This window comes from Pezoporus wallicus, unplaced genomic scaffold (genome assembly GCF_028554395.1).
Source record: "Pezoporus wallicus isolate ANWC-B61680 ecotype Strahan unplaced genomic scaffold, APGP_CSIRO_Pwel_v1 contig_5183, whole genome shotgun sequence".
Lineage (NCBI taxonomy): Eukaryota > Metazoa > Chordata > Aves > Psittaciformes > Psittacidae > Pezoporus > Pezoporus wallicus.
Genome location: NW_026635285.1, coordinates 77,483 through 92,203, shown reverse-complemented (window position 1 = coordinate 92,203; position 14,721 = coordinate 77,483). Strand labels below are relative to the sequence as shown.

At 38.8% G+C, this 14,721-nt stretch overlaps 1 long non-coding RNA gene across 1 annotated transcript; it reads right to left on the bottom strand.

Moving 5' to 3' along the window:
* Positions 1 to 1,580: 1,580 nt before the first annotated feature.
* LOC130603532 (uncharacterized) lies at positions 1,581 to 4,325 on the bottom strand. Its single transcript, XR_008973208.1, has 2 exons — positions 3,626 to 4,325; positions 1,581 to 2,455 (listed from the first exon to the last, which is right to left on the bottom strand). It is a non-coding gene; the product is annotated as an uncharacterized LOC130603532 (long non-coding RNA).
* Between the last annotated feature and the right edge of the window lie 10,396 nt (positions 4,326 to 14,721).

The following is a 14,721-nucleotide window of genomic DNA, read 5'->3' as shown; positions in this document are numbered from 1 at the left end:
ATCTTCATTCACCATGTATGCATAGTGTGCTGCATTATCTGCCCAGATAATTGCATCATTTTGCCTGTTTGGATGAAATTACATTTTGTGAGAGTGACAAAGTAATTCCCCATGCACCAGTTATATTTCTGCTTAGAAAATCCATGCAAAATTATTCCATTCATGGAAGAATTGCAATGCCTTAACTACCTACTTGCTCATATTTTGTAAATTATAGAAGAAAAAAAAAAGCTCATTGCCTCTGCCAGCATGACACAAATATTTCACTGCATATGACTAGGGCTGACAAAATTTCCACCCCAAGCCCTTTTGAGTTCAGCCTGGGACATGCCTTACAGACTTCTCTTTGAACTTTCTGCTCTGCAGAACCAGTGTGTTCCTCCAGCTCAGCTAGCGCTGTGTGTGCTTTGACCTTCAAAACCATATTTCTAGGTTATCTTCACCCTTGGATATTTTAATGTACTTACTTCACTGAATGGGAGAAACGTCATTAATATCTGTGTCTTGAGAGTTCTCCAGCAGGTAATATCTGAAATGTAGCTCTCTGGGAGCTATTAGGAGAAAGACTTCACCACTTTTAATCCTTTGCAGCACAACCGCTTCACACAAGACAGTGAGAGTAAATACTGTGCAAAATGAGTAAAGATGGCAGGAGTGAGTTTGCAGGCAAAACCCACCATGAGTCAAACTGTCCCCCAGCTACCACATTAAATCATGCCGATAGAGGTGAGATTGCGCAAATGCCATGAAGACAGCTTCTGTTCATTAACATCTGAGAGAGCTTTTCTCAGATATGAGTGTGGTCCCAGATCTGAAATCCATTAAAACCTTGAATCATTCCGGATCTGGCTTTGAGAAAGAAGGACAGTTACTGGTGTTGAGTGTGACTGCATGTATTGAAGCAACCCAAGTCATTGAATTCTCAGTGCTGCTGCAATGGAAACAAAGAAGGAAACAGAGCTGAAGGGACTTCTGAGAAATGTTGCAAACCAGTTAACCGGACAGGAATTGGAACAATCTATCAAACAATACGGAAAGAGACTGGTTCCTAGGGATACGCCATGTACAGCCATTTTGTTCATACAGCGCATTTCAGTACTGTGTATGAGACCCATACATAAGTGTTACACTACTGAACAAGAAAAGAAATATCCTTTAACAATGTCCATAGATTAAAGCGTAATTGAAGTAAAAAATAGCTTTTGTTGCTGTACCACTGTGCACAACAGCTCTTGACTAAAAATTAGTAATATATTGCTTACTGGGCCTACATACCACATCTCAATGAGTCTAATTTCACTGATTTTAGAATCACTAGCCTTTGCCTTTTATCAGATAGAGAAAAGGGAAATTAGCACTCTCTTTGTCATGTTTCAGAACAAAACTATGAGCTTTGAAGTTATGCATTTGTGAAAGAAACCATCATGGGCTGTTAAAACAAGTTTTTGGTACTGAAAAGGTTAACTAATTTTGTTTCACTGATAAGTTTATCTATGATCAGAACTGAGTCATACAGAAAATACTCCTACAAGAGCTGACCTTTTACTTGTATCCCACACTGAGATAATATTATACTTAAAATGGATATCAATAAGAACTTTGTTTGAAAAAGTATATTTAAAATAAATTACTTTTAAATAACAGAAACTGTTTTCAATTAGCCCTGTTAAAGGAAATCAACTACAAAGTTATGTATGCTTTCTTATTTTCTTTATATAAATTATACCCAGGAGTCCTATGATAGCAGCACTGTACAAACTATGCACTACCTTTATATTTATTTCTTATCAAAATAAACTTAACAAATTAGATTTGTTTTTACAGCACTTTATATCCAATAATGACAATGTTGTATTGGTCCCAGGATAAAAACAATGAAAGTAGCAGCTGAATGGTATTTTTATTAAGAGTTAACAAAAATGTCTTATGCAAACAGAGTGTATAAAGAAAATTAATTCCATAATTCCTCATGATGAAGGCATCATTCTGTTTTTCTTTTTTACCCACAATATCAATCTCATTTGGAAAGATCATTCTGAGGGGAAAACTTTAAGTTTTAGCATTACTTACTCAGCAAAATGATATGGCTGAACTTAAACATTGCTGACTGCTAGGATTTAATATTAGGTCCTGGCAAATGTTTTGATAACTTAATACTTTTTAAAAGAAAACTTGTTTGTTACCAAAGATTTTGGGAGCCCAGAAGAAATAGAATCTAAAAAATAAGAGAAAGTGCTAAAGATCCAAAGCAATGTTTCTTCTTTTTCCCATTTTTTCCATTTCCTCTACCTTGAACTGGTTCCTCCATGCTAGCAATTTAGAGGCCTTTTTATTGGTGGCAGATTCAAGTATCTCTGAGATATTCACCGTACAACTCAGCAAGAGTCCATGTTTTCCTCCAGCAGTGGCAAAACAGCAGAGCTAATAGTCTGGGGCTTGTTACTAAAAATGAGTCCTTATAAAAAAAAAAAGAGAAAAAAAACGCAACCATTGTTTAGAACATGTGGTTTGCTGCTATTAAGTTAATAGTGGAAAACCTCATTACTTTTAAAGTTCTTTTTATTTTGTGGTGGGATTGTTCTCTAGACTGAAGCAGATTTTCTCTTAAGCAGAGCCTCTAATTCCACCTTACAATCTTCTGTTCAACAAGTCACTCTTTGCTTGGCAAGATGCATGTTTTAAGTCAAAGTGCTGAATTAAAAGGGAAAAAAAGAAAACAAACATTTTCTCACACGTGCCTCTGGGGCTGCTAGCAGGCACTCGTGTGTCATATTCTCCAGCTTTTGCTCTGACAGGAGGAGTTTTCCAATAAAGATCTTGGGTTAAAGGTGCTCTTTGAGCAGTGCTAACAAAGTTTCTGTCTCTACTGAAAGATTAGATGCTGCTGAGGGCTCTGATGAGGTCAATTAGAGGTTGGATAAATTCCGATGCCAGCTCTGTGCAGGAAGCACCACAGAGAAGCAGAGATGCAAGAAAGGTGTAATATGGTTTGATGGAGCCATGGGTTCTGAAAAGCAAAGTGGCCAAACAGAGAAGAAAATAGAAGATTGCAAAGGCTTCTAGTTCAGGTTTCTTCTCAAATTTTGGAAGCATCTAATCTGAGTGTTCATTGAGGCTATAACGATTTACAATAACAGAGAACCAAATCTGCAATTTGAGAGGAAAATAACCCCAGGCAGAAGCCTTGCTTACAGCTTGCGTGCTATATATGCCTATATATATATATATCTCCTACTTACAAGTTACTATGACTCAAATCTGAAACTCTCGTGGTTTAAAATACCAAGTGCAATTCAGAGTCACACAATATTTGTGTTCCACCAACAGCCCAATATTTTTTCAGTTACATATGTTCACACCATATAAAATTCACTCTTGTGTAACTCAGTCTTTGAGCTGTATTTCAAGATACCCTTAAACCTTCAAATTCAGCCATTCCCCTTGCACTCTGCACTTTCCTAGGTACCAGTTCAACATGAAAATTTGACATATGAATAAGCAAAATTTATACACACCACACAAGATCACTGATTATCTGATGATGGGGTTTTTTTCCTGAACATCACTCTAGCTCTTCTCAGCAAAGTTGCCAAAGCCTGAGATCTACATCTAGAAGCTGACTCACTTGGCCTCACTGCTGCTCAGGTCTTGCTTCTCCATCAGTGGTAATTCTGGAAGCTCAGGAGTTCAGTCCCTCAGTGTTTTGGGGGAATGAAAATGGATCAGCTGCCCAGCAGACAGAGGAGCCCTGACCAGTCTGAACTCATACACGCTCAGCAGTGACTACCAAAAGTAGCTCTGTCTCACTGCAGTTCACAGGTTTGCTTCAAGCCAGTTATACTAAGCTTTGCAAAAGCACAGCAGACGGTTGCTCATCGCTTCACTGTAAGTAAGAGTACCTCGGGAGGAGAGGTCTGATCTTCAAAGGGCATGAGCACCTGCAGCTCCCATACCAGCTCAGAAGAGCAGCAGGTGTTCAGCATCTCTGAAATACCAGGCTTTGAACTTAAAACACATGAATGCTTGGATAACCTTGCAGAGGTGGGGTGACTCTTGCCATGTAGAGATTTAAATAATTAGTTCAGAGCTGGATACAACTATAAACCACATAAGGGCCAGGACTGGCCTCTCAAGTCCCTTGTTTTTCAGACAGATGAAAGCTGTATGTAACCAGCCTGGGACTGAGAAAATTTCATCTCTTGGCAGATGTCTTAAGTGTCAGCTGAGATGGAGAGTGAGACCTTGCTTGGGCAGAGGGTGACGCTTTAGAGCTGCAGTGTTTCTCTGTTGGTGCAGTGAAACCAACTCATTTTTGACATCTCACACGCATACAATTGAAAAATGAGCTTGTTACTGCAAGAGCTGAGTGAAACTAGCTTGTTCAGTTCGCAGAGTTTTTGTGTTAACTTTCTTATGTTTTGTTTGGTACAGTCGTATACTCCAGGAGTTTTGCTTTGAGTTTTAGCTTCAAAAAAAGCAAAACTGATTGTAAACCACTGTATTTTGACTTTTCATTTTGAAACTGCATCTCTCCCAGAAAGTTTCAAAAGACAAAGTGCAGAGTACTGGTAGCCTGGGGTTTAACTCAGCCTGTGTTCAAGCTGTCAGACTGAGGGTCATAGACAAGATTCGCTTCCGCGCAGTGATGCTGAGACCTGGCTTTTCCGTGCAGTCTCATGTTTGCTATGAAACTACACAAAACTACCCGATTTTATGTAGTTTCTTCCAGGAATAATAGGCAAAGCCATTCCAGAGTTGTCAGATTAAACTAACATTAAATAGTGGCAATTAGCAATTGTTATTTTTAATAGATTTGTTTCCAGCTAGGTCCAATAAAATTATTATAAACATTTGCTTAAACAGAAATCCAGAGATACAGATAGCACTATTTACTGGTAAATGACTGCTGTTTGCTTACCTTCACCTTAACAGACACAATTTGTCAGAAGCAGTAGGGTAGTGTCCAGAAACACCTTCCTGAAGGAAGCTTTGAAGAAACACCTACCTAAACATACTTTTATCCTTATTTTATCCACTTCCACATTTATTTTCTTAGCAGCCCTTCAGCCCAATGGTTAACACATTGGATTATCATTCCTAATGGTCACAGAAAACCATTTCTGTCTAATTTACAACAGCACTGATTATCATATTTCCATGGTCATCATTTAACTTTCCACTATATTAATAACCAAGACGAATTTTACCTAGTGAGTAACCTGACAAAAATATTGCACGCTTATTTCTCTTTCTAACCATCAAAGGTCACGACGATGACTCTGGGTATCAGCATTTTTCCTGTGTGATTCACTTACACCAAGAAAACCCTCTAGACATATATTCTTTTTTTTTGAATTCCAGCTTAACCATGAGGATCAACAGGTCCCTTTCTCTGTGGGTGGTGATAATGTCAGTACACCACTGCCCAAATAAGCTTTCTCTATAGGGAAATGCTAACATTTAATTCTTTAAATTTAAACCACATGTATTTTGGTCTCATAACTGCACTCTGTATTAACTGCCTTTTGTTATTAATTTGTATCACTAAAGCTCCTAACGAAACTGGTTATTTAAATTGGAAGTGTTAGGTGCAGTAGAAATCTAAAATTTCCCTACAAGCTATAATAGATCAAAATATTTAAATATTAACTAAATATTTTACCTAGCCATTGTAAATTCATTTTCAGAATTAATAATGACACAGCTCTGTGTATGTTCAGTGTAAAGCTGTGTCTCAGAAGAGCTGTTCTTTTCAGCCCATTTCAGGGAACATAAACAATGGCTTCCAAATGGTTTCTATCTCTTACCTTCATCTTATTCAGAAACAAGAGGTGTCATTAAAGTGCTGTCTGCATGAGACCTCCACCAAGAAGAGCAAATTATGTGTGGGTTGACCGCATCCAGTTTTCCTCCTTGGTCCTGTCTGGAAGAGTCACTGCCACTCTATACATTCTTTGCTTACATTGCTGTAGGGTGACCGCAAATACATAGCTGCCAATGGAGTAAAAATGTTGGTATTTGGGACAAATGCTCAGGGACTTCTTGTTCAAATGACACAAAACACAGTTAGGATTAAGTGCAACAGTTTCCCCAAACTGAATTGTTCCTCAGTAAAATGTAACACAACTGCAAATATTAAAAAATGAATAGACAGATTAGCTCTAAAACTGCAATTACACTAAAAACTAGTAAGGGTAGAAAGACCATAAAATTTTTGAGTATTTTCTGTAATCTCTGGAAATTAAACAGTTTATTTAACATTCACACATATGATTTAGATAATATTTGCATAGTTCTATACTTATGGTCATTATTTTAATTATACATTTCACGTTTCATCGTACAGATATTTAATGCACATTAACCGTAAACCTTTATGTTGCAAATAGCAGAGTTTAGATACAAGCACATTATCTTTTGAATAGCATTTTTTGAACCATGTGCCACCTCCCAGGGACAAATTCATGCTGCCTTTTTTTTTCAATCTGAATTCTGCAGCTAATTCCATAAACTACATCTTTCACTGACCAGAGTGCGCTTCAATCTCCTGGACTAATATTAATAAAAGGAACTTTTCCCACTCTGGCTGGGAGAGCTTACTGGGGCCTGGTAAATCATATCAAAAATAACAGTCATCTGAGATGGTTCCAATAACTCAAGAGATATTCTCTGGGCTTGGCCGCAAATGTCAGGGTGCTTAGGTTGTAACTCTCTGAGGCTTGCCATAATGCACATTCTTTACAATTTCACAATCTTTCAATTAATTCCCAGTCCATAAACTTTTATCATGTGCTCTGGTATTTAGTAAAAATATTAAAAATGCCGTTATACCCTTCTTAAGGGACAAACCATTCCCAGCTCTCTGTAGGAGCCTTCCTCCACCTTCATTCAAGCTCAGATTCCCAGTGTTCAGTGAAATGAATGATACCAAGAGGGTATCTGTTTCTTTCAAACCACTGCAGCCATGCCTTGGGGGTTGGTCCTGAAGAAGCCTGATAAAGACTTTAAAAAAAAAAAAAAAAGAGTACATGAAAACAGTTCTGCTTCATTTAGAAATGATAAAATTACTGCAGTGCCCCACTAAATCAGATTTCATGATTGCTTTTTAAGTGACCCAACTTCGTGCCTTTTTCTGTAACAACTTCATTTTCTAAACTTCTACAAAAGTAGTCCAAATTCCTATCGCTCGTAATGCTAGTGACTGATTAAAAAAAGCTCCTGGGAAAGTGTTCTCTATCCATACAACCCTAATTAATGCCCATTTATCCAGAATGTTCTATCTTTCAATAGGTTTAATTTCATTTTGAAGATGAGTTATGTATTTTATATGCATACAATTTATAATTGGTATAAATTATATACAGCAAATTCTTCTTTTTATAGAACAGTTCAGTACTTCTCAACGTCACATTTACAATTCATATATAATTACACTAACTAATATATTCAAGGTTTTTAACTTCCCTCTGATTCAGTAGACCATCAAAACAGGGTCTGATTAACATAGGTTTCTAATTGCCTATGTAATTAATGCAAGCATTTCTCTAATTACCTCTATCTGAGTTCCCTGGTACCTGAAATTACTGCTTTCTTCAGTGAAATTAGTCTCCTGCATCATGCCTGAAACTGAGGAATTAAGCTTACTTTTGCCAAACTCTCAACAGTTTTGAACATCAGACTGCTGTGTTCCTGATGAAAAGCCCCAGATTTCTGGCCAGGACCTTTCATAGTGTGTACCCTCAGCAAGAGCAGCTCCCAGCTCACGCACAGGTTCAGCTCAGACACCGCAATTCAAAACAGATTCTTGATAGCACCCCACTGAACACACTAACTCTGTACTTGTTAGATACAAAATTATTTTCCTGCCTCTATGTCTTGTTAAACTTAAACAAAACACCTCGGACGGAATTACCTTCACAGCTGTGCTATCTTTAATTTTGTTAAGCATTTGTAGAGGCATATTATCTTCTACATCACTTATCTAAAGGACAAATTCAAATGCCTAAAAGAAGGTACTTAATGTCTGCTGAAATACCCTGGAGCATGCAGGGCTGGAAGAGATGATGTGGAACTTACAGGAGACTCACACCTTTAAACTAGCAGTGAGAGGCCAGGTGGGATACCCAGGGGCTCTGAAATGACACAGGTCTGTGTTTAGACACATGCGTTTCTTCTAAAATTAATAATACACTAACACTGAAAAACAAAAGAGACTAAAGAAATTTTTATATGATTTCACTTAACTAAAAGCATGAAAAAAATTTAAAAACTCCAAAGAAATAATAATTTTGTCTAAATCTCATACCTTACTGCATAAAAATGTCTCAGAGATCATCACCACTTGCTACATAGGTCCTATAGAAATAAAGCACATCATGAACTGGTCACATTCACAATACTTTTATACTTTGTAATTTCAAATTTTAGAATACCACTATGTTTCCAAAGTTAAATACCCAAAAAAATCAGAAAAGGCTTCATGCAAACCCAAGACTACAGCTTTTAGCTATTCTAGAGTGAAGCTATTAATTCTAAATGTATATACTATTTTGTCTCATTCAGCAACCAATTGCTTGATACGGGTCACAAGACAAGCGTTGTGACATCGGTAGTTAAATGATGCCCTGATAAAGTTATGGTTGACTACAGTACAATCATTTTACATCACTTTGTTGTGATTACAAATTCTAAAAATGTATAATTAATTCCCACTTCAAGGTGGTTCTTGCAGCGAAGCCTTGGAGCTTGTTCTCATAGTTTTCCTCAAGCAAATTTCCCTTTGATTCCAAGAAGAGTTTTTGGTGGAGCATCACATCAGAGTAGCAAATAATCCTTTGTAGTAGCATTTCTAGAAATGGCTGAGGAAAAAATTAGCCTGGCTGGGCTAGCCAACTGGAAGATGACTGCATTGAAGGTACAAGAAAAGTAGATACAGTGCTAAGATGGATCAGGTGAAGTATTTCTAACAGAGTGCGAAAGCTGTTGCATTAATGTTGTATGCAAGGCAATAACTAAGGGTACACACTTCTGCTTGCCTTTGTTTAAAAGCAATCAATTGAGCTTAAGGTAATGCTGGGGGATAGAAAACTAAGCTTCTGAAAGAAAACATCCAATAGGATATAGGGTGGGCAAGACACCCTCTGCATGGATTTCACAGTAATTTTGCTTTTCACTGCCAAAAGACTAAACTTGGTAGACCAGGAGCCCTCAGCAATGAACCAGCAGGATCTTGGGTCTTTATAACTCAGCCATAGTTTTCTCACTCTGATTATGAAACACCAAAAAGAGTCTCTTCATATTAAAAGAGACTGCAGCTAATACCCAGATGGACACTTAAAGGAAAACATAAATGTTACAACAGACATTAAAATGATTACGTGATTATTTTCTGCTTGAGGCTTATTTATGGAGTAGAAAATGAAATACTACTTTTGGTTACTTTAGCCTAAATCCTAAGCAATTCTACCGGTTTCAGTTGCTTCAATAGGATTACTTCAAGTTCACCTTGAAGTAAATGAGAGCTGAATTCAACATCTTAATTCTGTGTTTCCTTTGGGGGAACTAAAGCCAAAAGGCCACCATACAGATCGATGAATATCACTGATTTTATAGTCATGGGCAGTGAGTAAGCAGTGGTGAACATGTCACAGAGAACAGCAGAAAACAGAAAACAGCTTTAACTAGACATTGGTTTGCCTTACTAACCATCTGCCCTTTGTTGGCTATATGGCAGGATTACATGCTGCACAAAAAATTAATGAAAAATGCAGACCAGCCAACTTGCTTTTGGTTTTGATTTGGAGTAGAGTATCCTTCAAAAGCTATATTTTAAGCAAACATTTTTTTTTTCTTGTCACAGCCAAATTCTCCAGTTCAGGAATTTACAATATTTTCCTTTTTCCAGAATGACACCTGCTGGTGGGAGAAGCATGGATGAATTGCAGATACTTTATAGGTTTGATTGCAGCTAACCTGACATATTCTCAGAGCATGCTCAGCATCTGTGTCCAGGTAAACTATTGCAAATAAAGACTTGGAAACTGTAAAGGTGCTATAAGGAGTATCTTGCAAAAGTAATAGTTTTCCAATCTGATTTAAAACCCTCCCTATCTTACCCAAAAAAGCTGCTGTGCTGCTTCAAACCATCAAGTGCAAGTAAAACCAGCTGCTAATGCAATTATTGGTGTTTAACACCCCAAAAGATTAGCATCTCAAAGACAAGTATTGTGCACATGTTCCTGACTCGGTATAGGAGGACACTGCTAGGAGAGACAGAAAGCAAGTTGTACCTTTGCCAAAGCTGTGACAAATACTCTTCAATACACCAAGCAGCGTTAGGCTCTGTAATGGGCTTCCATATTTATAGCACCTCTGTTTCCTGGGTCTATTGGCATAGCCTGCCCTCCAGCTAAATTGAAGCCAGGCTTGAGATTTTGATGCTTTCAACACATTTGCAGCAATATTTCCAAAAGTGATTTCCAATGCTAAGAATACCCTCATTAGGAAGACACAAATTTATTTCCTCTTTCTGAGATGCCAACTATCCGCCATCTTCTATAATGGCAAGCAGAACAGTAGGTGCTCAGGACCCTGAAGAAAAGTCTACAGTTGGACTCTAAACATCTAGAAATGTGAATTATTGAAGCTACTCTAGGATATTTTTGGACAAGAAGTTGTGGTAATTTTAAGAAATCAGATTTTGAGACCTTTGTTTTAAACATGACTTGCGAAGAAATATTTGTGGAAAAAAATGCTCGCTTATACAGAAAACAGTATTACAAATACAATTCAGAATTAGAATTTAAACAGTTCCTTTGAATTATTTAGAAGAGCATAGGCAAACATACAGATTCAAATGTGCTCCCCTTGGGTCAATTATTAATATATAGGTATTGCTATGGCATACCTCACTAACATCAGAAGGCAAACTGTCTTGTTGATCACAATATTTAGTGGCATTAAGCTGCAACTCAGGAGACTTGGTTTCTGTTCTAGATTTGTCACTGGTCTTCCTTATGGCTTTGAGCAGATACATGGCTTCACAACTCTGTTCCTTCAGTTCTCCCATCTGTGAAAAGAAGATAACATTGCTTTAGTATGATAGTTAAGTGACTGATTTACAAAGATGTTTTTATTTATTTTGGTAAATGCAAACACATGAAAAGGGAGTACATTGGTGTAAACTAAGGCACTTTAATAGACTTTCAATGGATAGTTTAGATCTGGAGAGTTTCTTTAAACGTATTTCTTGTGAAGTTCATCAAAACTTCAGTCCCACCTCTGGTTGTACATACTTCTGTTTATAAAGTCCTTGCTTATCACATACGATTACAACTATCAAAAGCTGGAACCTTACCATAATTTTGATTTATCCTCCGTAACAAAGCAATGACTTCATAAGGAGCCCAGCTACATCCCAACATCTTCAGAGTGGGGCTTCAGCCCAGGGTTAAGTACTTTGCTGAGAACAGAAGCAGGCTGGAAGCAGAAAGACTGATATAATCCCCCAACCTATGATAGCTTGGCCTTCTCCACAAGGTTTGAGCTAGCTGAAAAGCATAGAAAAATGCAGAAAAGATGCTTGTGCAGATATGTTCCTACCTTTTACTGCCAGAGCCTGAGGAGATTTACTGAAAAAGGTTTTCTAGCTGCTCCACTTAGCTCAAAGAGTGTCTCCTTGAGTATGTCATTATCAACAATTGACTGACAACTGTGTTATAATGCAGCAAAAAGACCCTTCTCATCCCAAAGTGATAGCACTGCTTGTCTTGTCAGAGTAAAGGTCAGCTTGAGCTTTGAGATCAGGTTACTGCTTACCCTTAAGTAGTCTTTCCAGCTTTTAATGCCACACATGGTGAATAAAATACATGCATGGGACAGACACAGCCTGGGATTCAAACAAGCCTCTGCACAAAGATGAGAGCTCTGAATCTGGCTGAATTTGGCAGAGTTTTTCTGCTCTCTCAACTCCACCTATTGAGCTCACATGGCATGGAATAACCCGGTGTTGGGATTACTTTCATGTCCCATTCTTTTTATTTCACCTAGGACATTCTTAACTTAAAGCTTTTAAGCCTTGCTTGCCAAATCATTAAATATGCATCATCACCACAGATCTATCCCACTTCTTAGTAGGCAGCTACTAGGAAACTGGTTTGGACCGAAGCACTGCAGCTACAGTGTTTTTAAGCGCTCTCATCATTTCTGGTAATGTGTTACCAGCATCATTTCCCACAGAAATGCTCCTATCCCTTCCCCCATCAAACAACATATGCCCTATGACCAGTCCCAGCTGACCCAGACTCCCTTAGCTGCTAAACCATGCTATCACCAAAAAGCTCCTCCTCAAATGCCTCTGGCTTAAGCTGACCTCCCTGAGGATAGCACTGGGCTCTGCAGAAATGATCTCCAGCATCAGAGTTAAGCATTACTTTAAACTGATCCGCACGGAACAAGAAATAGCAATATATCACGCCATGGTTTAATTTTCTCACTAGTTTTGCATGTGTAGCTTTTCCTCTGCATGATGGACAAAACTTTTCTTCCTCCTGTAACCGGCTGCCTCCAGCTTTGGTTGATTCTGTACTTCAAAGAGTACTTTCTTCCCCAAAAAAGACTATGATGTCCTTTTCTTCTCTCATTTGTATCAAGCTTTCTTTTTTTGTCTTACCCACATAAATTCAGTATTTGTAAGGGACTTTATCAGCATGTACTTTTCTGTGGCCTCTCTCAAAGGACCACAGAATCACAGAATGGTTGAAGTTGGAAGGGACAACCAGGGGTCATTTAGTTCAACCTCCTGGCTCAAGCAGAGTCACCTAGAGCACATTTACTCAGGATCGTGTCCAGACAGCTCCTGAATATCTCCAGGGAAGAAGCTTCCACAAGCTCTCTGGACAATCTACTCCAATGCTCAGTCACCCTCACAGCAAAGTTCTTCCTCATGTTCAGGTGGAAGGAACTTCTTGTGTTTTAGTTTATGCCCATTGCCTCTTGCCCTACCACCTGGTACCACCGAGAAGAGTCTGGCCCCATCTTCTGGACACTCTCCCTTCAGATAATTCTATACATTGATCAGATTCACCCTGAGCCTTGCCCCCTCTCCTCTCATCTTCTCTTTTTCTCTCCTCTCTACTATTATCTCTTCTTTAGGCTGAACAGGCCCAGGACCCTGAATTTGCCTTTGTTGAATTTCAGAAGATTCCTCTCTGCCCATCTCTTCAGCTCATCTAGATCCCTCTGACTAACAGCAAAGTGCGGCAGGGGATCAGCCACTCCTCCCAGTTTTGTATCATCAGCAAACTTGCTGAGGAGGCACTCTATCCCTTCATCCAAGTCACTGATGAGTAAGTTAAACAATACTGTACCCAGCACTGGCCCTTGGGGAACACTGCTCTAAGAGAAATTCCTCTCCTTCCAACTGCAGTCCTTTGCAACCAAGTCAGAGGGTTATTTCTAGGGTTCAGTAACTGCTTTGGGCTGCACAGATACTGTGCAGACACTTCTCGGTGCACAAGCACTTGTCCCACAAGGATGTATACCAGGTAGCCTACATTTTCTGAATGCAACTTACCCTATATTGACCTGAAGAGACCTGAAAGGCTCAGGTTTGCAACTGGGAAAGTATGCCCGTTTCTTCAGAGCACTAAAGGCTGGTGAGTGCTGGAAGTCCCCCGTGTGCAAGGGGAGCACACACAGGGGAAACACTAAGAAGTGTACTGCTGTGTAGAGAACCAAAGCTCCTGGAAACCTGGACCAACCCATCTGTCTGTACTGCCTGTGGGACAGATCTGAACACAGCCACAAGTACATGCTGCCCCCACCATACTTGAGGAAAGCTCACTATGCTCTTGGCTGGGCAGTCTCCCTGCCCAGACCATGGAGCAGCAGAGGAGGTGTACATCAGCCCCTCCTTCCCTTTAGGAAAGGTTAGTGCTATACAGGAGTTTGACCCCCAAACTTGATACAGATCCAGAACCACAAGAGCGCCTCTGCACAGAGGAAGTAAGAAGGTTCCTGAGTGTTGCATATTTTTGCATTTCTATTTTTGCATTGTCTTTTTTTCCCTTTTACATGGTTTCCCTTTCTCTGAGTTGTCACTTTACAATCCTATCCCAAACACCAGAATTATATTTATGGTTTTCCAACTAAAAACATATACTTTCAGCCAAAATGTCATATATTTTAAACTCTGATAAGAGAGAATCTATGCTGTGCATGTCTTCCACGTCTGCACATGACTGCAGACTGCACAGGGTGTATTGTCAGTCCATGGAGAAAAAAAAGCATAGCTACCTCACCCAAACTAGCCGGTGAACTTGATCAGAGAATTGCTATTTCACTATTCTAAGCCTCTTTATATACCCCCAACTTCCTTGTTTGTCTTCTCCTTCTCAGAGAAAAATATTTTCTGAGGACATATTAAATATGCTGCTGTACCATAGTAAATTCTTCACTGAGATCCAGAAAGGTTAGATTTGAAAACATGTCACTCTTCCAGCAAATCAATGAACCAGATTTCAGATCTGCACACCATGTTCAAGGGCTTTTTTTTTTCTTGCTTTTTTTTTTCAATTTTTTTTTTCCTATTTACTGTATAGAAATTTCTTTCCTTCAAGAACTGTTTCAAAGCTTTGCACCCCAGAGGTCAAACGAATAGGCCTGCTTCTGTCCATGCAAGTCTCTCCTCCCTTCTTACACAGCGAAACTGCTCTTGTCATA